Source organism: Bos taurus, chromosome 21, assembly GCF_002263795.3.
Source record: "Bos taurus isolate L1 Dominette 01449 registration number 42190680 breed Hereford chromosome 21, ARS-UCD2.0, whole genome shotgun sequence".
NCBI lineage: Eukaryota > Metazoa > Chordata > Mammalia > Artiodactyla > Bovidae > Bos > Bos taurus.
This window is the reverse complement of record NC_037348.1, coordinates 33,644,850-33,661,035: the sequence shown is the minus strand read 5'-3', so window position 1 is coordinate 33,661,035 and position 16,186 is coordinate 33,644,850. Positions and strand designations below refer to the sequence as shown.

Sequence of the window (16,186 nt, the reverse complement as noted above, 5' to 3'; positions counted from 1 at the left end):
GACTTGTACTTCATCCATCATCCTGTGAGGCGCGCACTGCCACCATCCCCATCTTAGTGGTGAGTAAACTGAAGCTGGGGGAGGTGAAGTGACTCACCAAAGGCACAAACTTACGGTAGTGGGTAGAAGGGAATAATGTGAGCAGAGGCCCAACGGGACAGGGCCTGAGGCCAACAGCAGTTGGCTGTGGGAAACCAAGGCACATGCCTATGAAATGAGAGCTTTGTCCCTTATGAGCTGAAGTGAACATACAACAAGGCACTTCGCTTCCCCCAAAGTTTGGGCTGAATTAATAGTGGCAAAGCATGCAGGTCAAAGGAGGAGATTGTTCCTCCTTCTTGCTGAGACTACCTGAAGGGCCAAGATCCTTTCAGGGCCCCCACTGCCTAATAGCCAGAGAAGAGCCAGCACGCTGTACCAGACTGGATGGACAGGGAGGAGCAGCCTGGGGAGACCGGTATATCCCAGACTTCTGAGGAATCTCCTGGTGGCAGAGTTCAACCCCATAGAGGGGAAAACATCCTGGAACTTAGGAATTATGAAAATGGAGTGAAAAATGTGAGGTAGTGAGCCTCTTATGCTGGGAGCAGATGCCAGAAGACCAGAGATGCGGAGAGGGCTCCTGCCTAGCCTAATGGGTGGTCTAGATTCAGCCCTCTCATTGATGGAGCACTTCATGTCCACCTTTCCACCACACATGTCCAGCAAACACAGGGGTTTAGGCCACACAGATGATGCGGCTGACCCTGCCTAGCCTGGGCTGGGCTCTAGGTTTGTTCTGCGATTCTGCTTAGACTGCTTTGGGGAAACCAGGCATTAGCAATGTTGGAGGCCTTGGACCTGTGAACTGGCCACTGCTGGACTATCTGAGGTCACCTTTTTCTGAAAGCTGAATATTTTCTAGAGCCCTGGACCTTCCAGCTTCCCATCATGGAGTCCCCACTCAATCAGAACCTAGGAGAAGCCAACAAACCGCTGCCCCCCGTCCCCATCACCTGTGTGGACACCAGGACTCCCCAGAGCACCCTGATCTCCCGAAAGAGAGGGCTTCCCTGGCCCTCACACCTCACAACTCTCACTCTTGATCCCCTCTGTCTCTGACATTCTGTAGTCCCCAGCCTTGGCCCTTTTTCTTGACAAGGGCTCCAGCCCACGTCCACTGCAACTTCCCACTGCCATCCACCAGCCTCCAGACCTGGCCCCCTTAATGGTTCTCTCACCTGTCTCCTGCTCTCCGCTTGGCCTGTCTAGTCTCTGCCGAGTTTGAGGGGCTAGGGCCAGTGACGATTTTTTAATTGAATTAGAGCCTATAATATGCAACCCAGATCAAGCTAGAGAACACTTTCATGTCCATCCTTTTAAAATGGCTCCATCCCCTAGACTCCCACAGCTTTATTATTGGACACTTGGCAGCTGTTGCCTTTTATTCCAGCTAGCTGCAGGAGGGGAAGCATTCTGGGAGCTGTTTGATTGGAGGTGCCCCTTGAGGCCCATTAGATGGAGGGGTGTCGAGTTTCCCAGGTGTGTCTTAGCGTATGTGCTCATTCGCCCCCTCAGAAATGCGGGAGAGGTGACAGATGAGGATGGGGTCATGGGAGTGCAAGAAAAGCCCTGAGCACCGCATATGCTGGTTCTGCTCAGGTGACCGGCCACCCCAGTGTGCTGTGTGTAGGCCTGGAGGCACACATTCCCAGCAGAAGGTTCACGTGTGTAGAACTCTGTGTATAGAATGCCCTTTCTAGAGGGCACTGGCTACAGCATGGGGCTGGCCAAGCTCTTATCCTGGGCCCTGGGACTTCAGGCTTGAGCACCCACCATGGCAGGATCAGATAGATAGCTGAAGGAAGAGGGCCAGGCCCAGCTCCGGGAGCCTTTGAAGTCAGATGCCTGGTGCAGAATGTTCTGAGGGAGGCAAGAACACACAGATTCTCGGGTGGAGGCCAAGACTCCCGCTCCTGGCCTAAGGGAGTCTATCCCTGTCTCCTCCTGCTTCAAGGCCTTGGGAGACGGTGCCCTCCAGGAAATAGAGCCATGGCCTGGGCTTGAGCAGCAAAATGGGCACAGCAGGAAGGAGCTGGAGGGAAGTGGGAGGCACGGTAATGTGGGGATGGGGTGTGGTACATGAAGTTCAACAGCTGTTCTGAAAAACCGTGTCTCCAGTCTATTGGAAGACTTGAAGACTCACTCCCTCTTTGCTCTAGGCAGAAAGGAACCTCTTCTCTGAAGTCCAGATGCCGGTTGTCACTGAGGGTCTTCCTCTTGGGTGGGTTCTGAGTTCCTCAGATTATCCTGTTCCTGTCTTATCTTTTTGATTGTAGTAAATATTTAGGGGTCTCACCCAAGGCTTGGGGACACTGGGTGAATCTAATTTTACATCATATCCATTAACTCAAGGCTCAGAATCTGATTTTACATCATATCTGTTAACTCCCAGGTCCATCTGACACCAAAATTTGCTTTAAGGCAGCATGGTGGCAATGTCATTATGAGGATGGGCTGTCCCTCCATGGTTAGTAGAGGCATGATCACAAGCATATGCTGTTAATAGGGAAGGAGAGAGAGAAGGAAGAGAAGTGCATACCAATGTCAGTGTAGATTATAAGGATTGAGGTGTCTTAGATCAGCCTCTGAATCGGGGAGGCTGGGATATGAACATTTCCTGAGGACCTGTGGTGTGCCAAGCACTTATGTATAATCAGCAGGTATATTATTATTTTTATTTTACTAAGAGGAAAGATGATGCATGGAGGATTTACCCATTCGGAGTGAAAAATGTGGAGATGGGTTTTTAGCCAGGTGTGGCCACCTCCAAGGTTGGCCCTCTTTCTTCTCCATGGAAAGTGATCTCCAGTTGCTATGAGTATGCCTTCAGGATGGGATGTCAGCCGCCAAATAGAGAGCTAGTTTTCAGACATTTGAGGGAAGTCTTTAACATGTAAGAGAGGCCAAAGCAACAGAAAAGGGGAATGTCTCTGAGATTTGATTTGGTGGCACCAATGTACAGAGAGGCTGAGCTTTTGCTAACAGTAAAAAGAGTTAGATCCCTGCTTTCTCTCTCCCCTCCCAGGTCATTGGGAAAAAAGCTCCACTCTAGGCAGCTGCAGTGAAGAACACAGGGTTCCCTCTATCCCCAGTGCCCAGCTTAGAGGTGCAGGATCTCCCTGGGAGTGGCAGGCCACCAGCATGTCTCATCTCCCTCACCTCTGTGTTGAGGTGTATTCCAGGTAAGAGTAGCTGAGAAGCCTGGGGCCTTTTTCCTCAACCCATTTCCAACTCACAGTGGAATGTCTACCCTAGTCATGGAAGCCAGAGGATACTGAGGCCTTGACTCTCTCACTTATAGAGAGGAGGTTGCATTCTAGGAGAGGCTAGTTTAGAAGACCAAAGGCTACTGCCCCAACCCAGCATCCTTATAAAGCAGGGATAGCACTCCAAGACACTAGTTTCAGAGCAGTGGTACAGAGGTTTTGTACAAAGACAGAGGAAGTCCATAAAAACTCTGATGCTCTCCTCAAGGGAACTGGCTTTATTTGCACAGAGTGGGGGGAAATTCAAGCATGTCGGTGCTCTCAAAACAATGGAGATATTGGTGGTAAGCAATTAAGTCTGGTAGTGCTTTGAGAAAAGCTAGCTAAAAATTAGACCAACTAGAAGTTTGTAGAGAGAAGCAAAGAGCTAATTGAGAAAAACCCTCCTGAGATCAGAACAAACTTCAGAGACTAGCCTCAAATACTACTCCAGTCACCAAAAACTTGGCCTCTCTGTACACTGATGCCAAATCCAATCTGGGAGACAATTTTGAAGTAGAAAAGGATAACTTTATTACTTTACCAGCAAAGGAGGACACACCAAGCTTCTGCCTTGAAAAACTGTGTCCCAACCTGAGAGGATCTGATGAAGGGTTTATAACAGTGATTCAAAAGTGGGATATCTAACAAGATTAGGGTGTGTGTAGGGCCTGTACTCCTTTAATCCCATCTCAAGTGGTCAGGTCTAATATTGAAGAGCTTCTGTGGTCCCTTTAATCTGGCTTCAGGTGGTTTCTTGGCTTCCTCTCTTGATTAGCAACTGTACAAATTTGCCCTTTGGAACTCAGAGAAGGTCATGAAGGCTGGAGTCTTGCCTACAAGAAATGAGGGACAGAAAATCCTCCTTGCCTGGGAGCCCCACAGAGCCTTACTCTGTTTCACTCCTGCAAAGGGACTTCATTTCTTTGGATCAGACTGTAGAAGCTTCCAGAAAGTGACACCAGATCTTATACAAAGGATCAGGAATCAGGTCGGCATCAGATCTCTTAATAGCAATATTTGAAGCCAGAAGTCCTCAAAGCAATGCCTTAAAGATGCTGAAGGACCCATCCAAGGTATCAATAGAGTGTGAGAAGAGAATGTAGATATTTTCAGATAGACAAGGTTTGAAAAACTTTATCTCACATGCAAGCTTCCTCAGGAAGCTACTGGAGGATGTGCTCCAGCTCACAGAAGGGCATAAACCAAGAAAGAAGAAATAAGGACCCACTACTGAGAATATGGAGGCAAGAAGAATGGAATTTTCTCCAAGTGGGAAAGGGTCCCAAGCAATCCAGAAGGATGTCTGTGTGGCTTTCCCTCCCTACCTCTCCCAACTCCCACACTGGCCTTTGTAAATAAATGGTGTGGTCTTTGTTGTGAAGAAAAAGAAGAAGAAATAGAATGCAGGAAAAACAGAGATCATTAAGGGAAGAAGCACAGGATGACAGCTGTGGGGCTGATCTAGAGCTGTTAGTTCAGATGGAGGCAGGAAAACCAGGGGCTCCAGGAGGGGTATCTCAGAGTGAAAAAAATAAGGAATTATAGTGAAAATGTGTATTGAGAATCATTTTACAGGACTTTTGCAGGGTGTGTGATGTGTCGAAAGGAGAAAAAAAAAGCAAATGAAAAAACGAGTCAATAATTCTGAAGAAGAAAAGTTTACAAAGCAAGGAAAGGTATTTATGAAGAAAGGAAAAGAAAGGTATGAAGAAAGTAAAGGACAGCATATTACTTGGCTTAGCAGTGAGCACTATTTACTGATTGTGAATGTAACCAATAAATGTGGTGTTATGATACCAAAAGGAGAGGAAAGAGTGTAAGTGAATCTCATCTGTCAGGAGAGGAATGCCAAGAGATGGTATCTAAACTGGACTTCTCTGAGATAGAAATAATAGCAATAAATGCTTTATTTTGTTGTTGTTTTTCAGTTGCTCAGTCATGTCTGACCTTCTGCAACCCCATGGACTGCAGCACGCCAAGCTTCCCTGTCCCTCACCATCTCCCAGAGCTTGCTCAAACTCATGTCCATCGAGCTGATGATGCCATCCAACCATCTCATCCTCTGTCATCCCCTTCTCCTCCTGCCTTCAGTCTTTCCCAGCATCAGGGTCCTTTCCAATGAGTCAGTTCTTTGCATCAGGCAGCCAAAGTATTGTAGCTTCTGCCTCAGCATCAGTCCCTCCAATGGATATTCAGGATTGATTTCCTTTAGGATTGACTGGTTTCATCTCCTTGCAGAGATTTTTGTCTTCTGATTTTTGTCTCCTAAATAACTGAATGAGTTGAAGTGGTCACTTCAAAAGAGCAGTGACATAGGAGAGTGCTGTTTTTGTTCTAACACTTTAGCACAGTTTGACTCTGCAAACATTTTTTGCACATGAGTTTGGGAAGATAAAAATTAACTGAAAGACAGATGAAGAGAAACCATGATAACAGTAAGGGCCTTCCCTTTTGAGATGCTCCCATCCTCTGAATTCTTTTAAAACAGCAATCGGGGAACTTCCCTGGTGGTCCAGTGGTTAAGAATCTGCCTTCCAATGCAGGGAACTTGGTTCAATCCCCAGTTGGGGAAGTAAGCTCACGCATCACAACTACTGAGCCCTCGTACTGGAGAGCCTGCATGCTGCAAGGAAAGATCCCACATGCCGCAGCTGCAACTAAGAACCAATACAGCCAAATTAAAAAAAAAAAAAAGATTCATAATCTATGCAAAGAAAAAAAACTGAGCAAACAACCCCACCCATCTTTTCAGCCATCTCCTAAAGTGCATTCTCACCCTGTGAGGCAGGTATGGATAAGGGTTCTTGTGAGGGTCAAAAGGGATGGTGTTTCGTAAAGCATGAAGCTGTCATATAGTTTAGATTCTGGTTATCAGGCAGGGCAGAAATAAAAACCCCCATGTCGTACACAGGAAAACAGAGACCCTCCCTTCCACCCCAGACTTCCCACAACTTACCTGGCTCCGAGCCCCACCTGGAGGGAGATTAATGTGAGGGCCCTTCATGTCATCAAGGCTCAGTTCTCATTCTGGCGGTACTCTGAGCACTGACCCTGGTCATAGACTGATCCCTGGTCCTGGTTGCAGACTGAGCCCCCATAGCTTGCCACTAACTCCCTTAGAAACGTTCACAACCAAACCTAAGTTGGGCTTGGCCGAGAAGAATGGATGGCTGGGTTCCATTCCTCTCCAGTGCTGTCTCAGGGGCAGGGTTGGTGCAGCTGCGGCCTGGCTAAACTCTCTGGCATGGTTTCCCTTCATCCTGGACTAGATTCAAAGCCACCGCATGTGCCCAGTCCATTTCTGTCCCCTCCCACTGGTCCTCCTTGTGGGGGATGGTGGGGCCCATGGTACACTCTGAGCAGAGATTGTCTGTGATGAGTCATCCTTGTTCATAACAAAGGAGTCTGGCATGAACAGCACTTTTTCTGACTTCTCTGCTGCAAGGGAAGTGAAGTAAAGTGAAGTCGCTCAGTTGTGTCCAACTCTTTGCGACCCCATGGACTGTAGCCAATCAGGCTCCTCCGTCCATGGGATTTTCCAGACAAGAGTGCTGGAGTGGATTGCCATTTCCTTCTCCAGGGGATCTTCCCGACCCAGGAATTGAACCCGGGTCTCCCACATTGCAGGCAGATGCTTTACCGTAGGAGCCACCAGGGAAAGTCCCAAATCCACGTGTTCAAGTACAGCCTTGAACTGGCTGTTTCCCACCCTGGACTCTTCAATCCAGTTCATTACCAGGGAAGCATTTCTCCAACATGATTTCCAGGAGTTCCCAGAACACTGGCTTGTTGTAGCTGCTTCTCTGCACGTAGTGACTGGCACCTCCTCTGAGCATCGTTTATGGTCAGATGGGAAGCAAGGCTGACTTCAAACCCTCTCATCTCTTATCAGTCCCAGGAGAGGTGAAAGGTCAGGAAAGGGGCAGTGGCAGACGCTGGGCCTGGGAAAGTTGGAGGGTGGGTGGGGAGACAAAGGGGATGGGTGGGGGGCAGGCACAGGATCATGGTTTTGATAAACTTGATTTACTACTGGGTCACAAATGTCAGGGCAGTCAGGAAGCTGAAAGACTTCCTCTCCTGCCCCTGTGTCAGACAGATGGAAAAATGAGGTCCCTGGCAGAGGAATGTTCCCAAGATCCCACAATGACTTTGGATCAGATTAGGGAGCCAAGGGGTGGATTATTTATGCTGAGAATCAGCCTCGGGCAGAATGGCACAGATTCCACAGCCCCTAAAGCCAGAATAGGACTCTTGAGGAAGGCCCTAGGGGAGACGGAGGAAAGACTCCAGGGAAGGAAGACCTTCCTGATTATCTAAATTATCAGCTCTGGGACCTCTGGTTGGAGGGGACACAGGGTCACAGTTTCTCATCACCAGATGCATGGCAAGATGCAGGCTGGACCGTACTGTGGGAATGTGCCCACAGTGAGAGGAGCTTGCTTGCTCTCTTGGCCATGTTTCTCTTTGTGGGATTGGAACCAAGTTGTGTTCCTCACAATCCTAGGGTTCCTTTGCTTGACCTAAGGGTCTGCTGTCCTTTCTGAGCCCTCAAGATCCAGAACAGCTCCCGTGAGTAGCCCCAGAGCTCTGCAGCTGCCCCTGGCTGGCCACAAGGCCCTGGAGACACCTCAACCCACAGTTAGAGTATGTATTTGAGGGAGAAAGTTGGGAGAGGGCCACCTTGGGGGTTGTTTCTTACAGGGACAGATTAGGTCAGAGAAAATTGTAGTAGGTAGGTGACCCTCCTCCAAACCAAGGGTCTGTGCTGCAGCTTTCAGGTGGTGAGAGGCACTTAGGCTCTGGCCTCAGTGCTGTTAGCCAGGGCCTCCCAGACCCTCTCTGCCTGTGCACCGAAGCCTGTTTCGGGGCCTTTGCTGGCTGCGTCCCCCCTGGGGCCATCCTTCCTGCACTTTGGTTGCTTACTTGTCTCTCTGCCCCTGGGCTGGCAGCTCTTTGAAAGTTAAGTATTGCAGGGTGGGTTCTCCAGGAAGCAGACTGTGGCTCAAAGGGTAGCATGCTGGATGTTCTTCAGGGAGAGCTCTGGAGATTGATGCATGTAGAAGGGAGGGGGAAGAGGCAGCACTGGGCAGAGGGAGAAGCTGAGCTGTACTGCAGGCCCCACCCAGCCTGGGCTCCTCACTGGGAGCTTGGCATGGAACGGCCCCTCACAGTCCCACACTGAGCTGAAATAGCTGGGCCTTTGCACCCCAGCTAGATTAGTCTTTGGATACAGATCACCCAGAGAAGGGCATGGCCCAGGGTAAAGCAAGTATCTGCAGCTGAAGTGATCCCTGGATGGGCTGACAGCTACAGTCCTCCTGCCCTGCCCCCAGACACCAAGTCCTTCCCTGAAGGGAAACGTGGGCATCACATCTCAGCGTCTACTCTCCTGTGTTCTTGTGGGCTTTTGAGGAATGCTAGTTGAAGGAATGAATAGATTGATTTGAAAGAAGCCCCTAAAACATTTTGGCCTTATTCTCCCCATCTATGAAATGGATATATCTTTGACACTCAAGCTATAAAAGGCAAAGCTTATCATAAACTCCACGTCTCACGGGAGTCTGCAGCCCCCCTTCTGTTCTTTTTCCTTTGGCACCCCAAGGTTAGGTCTAGGGCCCTGAGGGGTGGAGTGGGTAGTGGAGGGTAGGTGGGGTGGGCTTGGCAGTTTGTGGTTGCTGTTTTAGGGGAAACCACAGCTGCCTCTGGTTCAGGGCGGTCAGTGAGGCCCAAGGAAGGGGAGGTTCATATGCAGGGCAGGCATTGGGCACTGAGTCACCACCCAGAGGAAAACCACAGCTTCAAGGGCCCCAAGGCCCGAGGAAGGGTGGCAGATGAGCTGGGCGAGTGCCAGGTCTCAGGAGTGGGGATTTGGACAGCCTCCTTACTCCTAGGGCCAGCCCTGTTCCAGCTTGCAGGGCAGCACCTACCATACGCCATGATAAAGGCAGGCTGAGTCACCCATTGCTGTGAAACTGGACAGACCGAGAACAGAGTGACCCTGAAAAAGAACCACTCCTCTCTGGTCTCCAGCTCCCCACTCTCTGGGGAAATGGGGGCAATTCTTGAATTTGAGAAAATTCTTCTAAGATATCTGAAGATTCATAGACTTCAACTTTGCTTATATATAAATTTACCATCATCTTTAGGCTTCCGAAGTGGCTCAGTGGTTAAGAATCTGCCTGTCAATTCAGGGGCCACAGGAAACTTGGGTTCGATCCCTGGGTTGGGAAGATCCCCTGGAAAAGGAAATGGCAACCCACTCCAGTGTTCTTGCCTGGAAAATCCCATGGACAGAGGAGCCTGGCAGGCTACAGTCCATGGGGTTGCAAAGAGTTGGACACGACTGAGTGACTGAGCACACATGTGCCATCATGACTGTAGTCTAGACAGCCTGCTTCACATTGCATTCATCTACTGATACCTCAGTAACTGTGAAATGTCTGGTTTTTTCTCTTTCTTCTTTGTAGGAAAATGAAATATTCTGGACTCTCATCTTGTGTGATGAAAGCTAAAACAAACAAATGAACAAAGATAATGTTTGCAGACCGACTTGTTTATACCTTCTTGAAAGATATCTAATGTTTCAGACAGAGCAACAAGAAAGCTGAAAGGTGGTAGAATAGCAATGATTCATATCTCCACTGAATTGCCCGGGCAATTCCATCATTCTTTCGTTTTCTTATTACTTTAGTCTCTGTTTTTAAAAAGCATGATTGAGAATAATTAATGAGTGATGATGAAAAATAGTTCCTAAGAGGATGAAATAGCAAAAGGTTTTAAGATCTAGGATATGTTTTGAATTTACAAAGAATCCAATGGATCAATACAGTAATTGATGTATTTTGGACTTATAAAGAATCCAGTGGATCGTTGTGGTAAGTGTAAGAGAACAAGCTTTATTCTATTAAAAAATAATTTAAATCTCTCTCTGGTTTTTGGAAGACCCCTGTGAAAGGATAAAAGTCATAAAATAATCAATCCTTATTAATAGTTAAAGCTGCTCAGAAAAGGAGCTTAAAAATTAAAATTCAGTCTAAATGACCTTGGTGGTATACTAAGAGTTAAAATTCCCCAAGGGGGATTTAGCTGAAGGTCCACTTTTCCCTATACCCAAATAGGGAGGAATAAGCAGAGACTGTGAATTTGACATAAAATGAGACCCTATGCAAATGACAAATGACATGCAAAAAGATGCAAATAAACGAAGACAGTAGGGAGGGCCCTAGTGCTCGGGGTAGAATGGAACACTGGCTTCCTCCCGTTGGATGGTAGTTCTAAGAAAGCTGCCCCATCCTCCTCCTAGGGTCTCCCGCGTGGCCCCTCTGGCTGAGAAACTTAGGCCCAAAGACTATTCTTGCTGCCCTGTTCCCTCTTCCAGTCATTTGCAGAGACCCCTGGGGCCCATTGGAGCCACTTTCTTGCCACTCTACTCTGCCTGCTGTGTGGGCCCTGGGGCTGGAGTATGGTGCTGGGTTCAGGGCACCATGGAGTCAGGACAACAGGGCATGGCGGATATTCTAGGGCACCTCCTGATCCTTCAAGGTCTGTCTACTTCTCTCACACAGCCCCCACCCCCACCCCCATGCCATCTGTTCAACTTTTCTCTTCCTCACAGCAGTCTAAACAACAATAGTTTGCAGGGGCTGGACATCAGGCAAAACAGGGCTATGATCTTTGACAGATGGAGGGCACACGAAGTGAACCCCATATCTAACCAACTTTCTTCCTGAGGCCATTTTCCAAACTGAGATGCAGCGAACTAGACCAAACAGGAGGTGACATCTCAAACAAAGGTTTTAAAATAAGTAAGGATAATATGTTAAAGAGAATAGAGCAAAAGATGGACAAAATGGGTGAAAAGCTTGAGTATTTAAAGAGAAAACTTGAATCTATAAGAATGAAAAAAATTGGTGTTTTAGACTGCAAAATATCTGAAATTAAGAACTCACTGAATGGGTCTAACAGGACACTGTACACAGAGAAGACAAGATTAGTGGCCAATCAATAGATATTATCTGGATTGAAGCACAGAGTGAAAAGGAATTGAGGAATAAACAGAGCTGAGCATAAGAGATATGTAGGACATGCTCAAATATTTGAATAAATAATGACTGAGAATTTTCTAAATATGATGGAAGGCATCAAGCCACAGATTCATGAGTATCATTGAGGACTGAGACACTGCCATTTCTGTTGCTCAGATGTGGAGTGAGAGGCTGGGAGTGGGAGGCACTACCTGCTTCCATCCTTCACAATTTGGTGCATCAGGCGAAGCTGGCCGAGCAGGCTGAGCAATGCGATGAGACGGTGCAATCAATGAAGAAAGTAGCAGGGATGTGTGTGGAGTTGACAGTTGAAGGAAGAAACCTCCTATCTCTGCATATAAAAAATGTGATTAGAACTAGAAGAGCTTCCTGGAGAATAATCAGCAACAAAGAAGAAAACAGGGGAGGAGAGACAAACTAAAAATGATTTGGGAATATCGGCAAATGGTTGAGACTGAGATGCAGTTAATCCGTTGTGCCATTCTGGGTGTACTGGGCAAACACCTTATTCCAGCCCCTAACAATGGCCGAGTCCAAGCTTTTCTATTATAAAATGAAAGGGGACTACTACAGGTATCTGGCTGAATTTGCCACAAGAAATGACAGGAAGGAGGCTGTGGAGAACAGCTTGATGGCTTATAAAGCTGCTACTGTTGTTGCAATGACAGAACTTTCATCTTCACATCCCATTCACTTAGGTCTTGCTCTCAATTTTTCCATATTTAATTCCCCTGAGCATACCTGCAGGTTGACAAAGCAGCTTTTAATGATGCAGTTGCAGAACTGGACACACTGAGTGAGGAAAGCTATAAGGACTCAACACTTATCACACAGTTGTTAGCGATAATCTGACACTATGGACTTCAGACATGCAGGGTGATGGTGAAGAGCGGAATAAAGAAGCACTGCAGGATGTGGAAGATGATAATCAATGACACATAAAAGCCAACATGAGAAACCATCTCTGACTACCCCAGACATTCCCATCCTACCCATCTTGGAAATTCCCCCATTGTTACTAAGAACCACCAAATCTGACTTTTACATATGTTCCTGCCCTGTTGGTTTTTTTTTTTTCCCCATGGTTTTCTAAAGTTTGTAAAGGCAAGAGTGAATTTCTGTGGATTTTACTGGTCCCAGCTTTTAGAATCTTTAAGAACACTAACAGGACTGCATAGAGGCTTTTTCAGGATTACTGTATTGTTTCCTGAAGACGTGGCAGGATCACCATTAGCAATGGAAGTTACATTCAAAAGCTATTAGAATTTTGTGTGCTGCAAGCATCTAAGAGAAAGGTTAATCACACTACTGAGGTGTATGTGGTATCATTTTCCCTTTTTCTAATTCTTTGAATTTTAAGCCAATGTTTAATTGAATCTTAGCTTGAGGTGGTTAAAGTTTGTCTGGGAAGTTTTTTGTAATGGTTTTGCTATTAAAAAGTGTTTCAAACTGTTGAAATGTTGAAAAGTATGATGCTGGTAACAGTTTAACAATTGTGGCTGCTCATTCTTGCCTCCTTTTATTCTTCTTCTGAAGCAGGTTAGCATTGAAGGTGTTATGGAAAAGCCAGCTTGCATGTTCAATTCTTTGTTTCTTCTCCCACTGGGCCCCAGCCCTTCCCTCCTTTGCTCCCTCAGCCTCTTTATTCAGTATGTGTAACTTGAAACTAATTTGTATTAGTGGATATATGACTTGAGCCATAGATACAGAATCTGTATTGTTCTTACTGAAACACAGCATGGATTAACATTAAACTGAAATAAAAGAAACCTAAATAAAACAAACCTAAATTTAAAAAAAACAAAGCTAAACTTGAATAAAACAAACTCCAAATATTAGAAGTATAAAGAAAACTATACCTAGGCCCATCAAAAATCTCAAAAGCAGCCAAATTTTAAAAAATTAATTTGTTTTTGGCTACACTGGGTCCTCACTGAGGCACATTAGCTCTTTGTTAAAGTGATCATATTTTTAGAGAGAGAGAGTTAGTAACCAGTTAACAGTACAATTGATGGCTAACTGTGGAAGCCAGAAGACAATGAAATGACATCTTTAAAGTGCTAAAGAAAAAAAACCCTACCAATCTAGAATTCTATGCCCAGAAAAATATCCTTCAGAAATGAAGGGAAAATAAATGTGTTCAAAATTTTGTCAAGTGGACAAAAATTCAAAGAAATTGGTTTGTCACTAGCACACATTGGCAATACAGGAAGTTTTTATGGGAATTCTTCAGGATGAAGGAAAATGATCCTTGAGTGAACTTCAGGAAGGAATAAAGGCGTAGCAAAAGATTAAAATGTATATACTTATAAATGAATATTTACTAAAATAACAATAGGGAATTCCCTGGCAGTCCCATAGTTAGGACTCCACATTTTCACTTGCCAAGGGCCAAGATTCAATCCCTGGTCAGGGAACTAAGATTCCACAGTCACATGGTTAATAAATTAACCAATTAATTAAAAAAAACCAACTTAAAGCTAACAATAATATAAATTTTTTTTTAATTTTAAGTTTTTATTGGAGCTGATTTACTTTGTTGTGCAGCAGAAATGAACACAACTCTGTAAGGCCATTAATCTCTACCCCCTCCTTTACTGCTCTAGGTCATCATGGAGCACCAAGCCAAGCTCCCTGTGCTGTACAGCAGCTTTCCACCAGCTACCTGTTTTACATACGGTAGTGCATATGTCTCGTAAGATTTTTAACATAAAAGTAAATCCACGTCAGTATATAAAAATACAAATATATATTTAAATATATAAATAAAATTATACACACACACAGGCTTCCCTGGTGGTTCAGATGGGAAAGAATCTGCCTGCAATGCAGGAGACCTGGGTTCAATCCCCGGGTTGAGAAGATCCCCTACAGCAGGGAATGGTTATCTACCCCAGTATTCTGGCCTGGAGAATTCCATGGACAGACAAGCCTGGCAGGCTAGAGATCCATGGGATCTCAAAGAGTTAGACATGACTGAGCGACTTTCACAACACAGCCTAAACTTGGAGGCTTCCCTTGTGGCTGAAATGGTAAAGTCTAATGTTCTCTGTCAGATTTTATTAGTGGTGGCAGGTGAGTGGCACATGACAATTGTGATAAATGATATTAATTAGTTTTAACTTCATTCAAGGTGCTATGGGCTTGAAGAGTATGGGCTCTGCAGACAGGCCTGGGCTTGAATTTCATCTCTGTGATTCTGACTTCTTTGGAGCCTGAGCATCCTCATCCGTAAAATGGATTGTGTAGAATAAGTAAAACGATATAGGTGATGTATAGGGCCACAATGCCTGGCCCATGTATGCGTGCATGCTAAGTTGCTTCAGTCATGTCTGACTCGTTATGACCCCATGGTCTATAGCCTGCCAGCCTCCTCTGTCCATGGGGATTCTCCAGGCAAGAATACTGGAGTGGGTTGTCATGCCCTCCTCCAGGGGATCTTCCCAACCCAGGGGTCTAACCTGAGTTTCTCACATCTCCTGTATTAGCAGGCAGGTTCTTTTCCCACTAGCACCACCTGGGAAGCCCTGCCTGGCACATAGATAATGCTTAATACCACAGATGGTAGATCGTTATTTCTGAGCATCTCAGCTATGTTATAAATATTCTAAGTAGAGAGACCATATTTCTATTTTGTTGTGGTTGGGTTTTTCTTTTTTTTTTTTCTTTTTTGAATTCTGGAATATTTTAATTGAAGGATAATTGCTTTACAGAATTTTGTTGTTCTGTAACATAATCAGCCATACGGCTGATTCATGTTGAGGTTTGACAAAAAACAACAAAATTCTGTAAAGCAATTATCCTTCAATTAAAAAATAAATTTTAAAAAGAAAAAAGAGACTATACCATAGATAACGTATTTACAGTTTAAATAATAATAATATAATTAATACCAAGATACTTATTTCACAACTAGAAAATAAAACACATCCAATTCCTTGGAGCCTTTTGTGTCTTTTCCCAAATCATATCTCCTCTCACCACTCCAGAGGTTGCCACTATCCTGAATAGTATAGTGTAAGTAGAGGTCTTGTCAGGGGCAGCACACCCACTCCTCAGAGCCAGGGAGGTCTAGTGGAAGCCAGATACTCTCATGCCCTCCCAGCAATAACAGATAATACCCCCACTCCAGAGTCAGTGGAGGCTGTTATGAACTGAATTGTGCCACCCCCATTCATAAGCTGAAGCTGTAACCCTTGATAAGACAATATTTGGAGATGGGGCTGTTAAGGGGGTAATTAAGGTTAAACAAGGTCATAAAGGTGAGGTCCTAGTCCAATAGATGTTCTTATAAGAAGAGGAAGAGACACCTCGGATGTAAACGCACAGAGAAAAGGCCATGGGAGGACAGAGTGAGTAGGTGGTCAACTGCAAGCCAAGGAGAGAGTTCTCACCAGAAATCAAACTCCAACACCTTGATCTTGGACTTTCCAATCTCCAGAATGTGAGACAATAAATTTCTGTTGTTTAAGACACCCAGTCTCTGGTGTTTTGCTATGGAAGCCTGAGCTGATTAATATGGAGGCAGAGTGGGGAACCTGGATGTCTAACCCTGCCTTGCCTTAATGAGGTAGCACCTCCCTTCCTCTGCTGGACCAGTGTTAGAGGAAACCAGCTGAAACCAAAAGTTTAAAGAAGATCCAGAGTCTCATAATATAATAGCCAAAACACCCAGGTTTTAGTAGAAAATTACTTGTGACACCAATAGCCAAGAAGATCTCACACTGAAGGAAAAAAAATATATTAATAGATACCACACTCAAGATTCCAGTGATGTTATCTGATTAAGATTTAAAACCAGGCATTATACAATGCTTTAGTAAGAGACTGTGAGCACATCCGAAACAAATG

General features: G+C 45.5%; 1 pseudogene; it reads left to right on the top strand.

The window, feature by feature from the left end:
* Positions 1-10,774: 10,774 nt before the first annotated feature.
* LOC787782 (14-3-3 protein epsilon-like) lies at positions 10,775-14,976 on the top strand (annotated as a pseudogene).
* Positions 14,977-16,186: the final 1,210 nt, after the last annotated feature.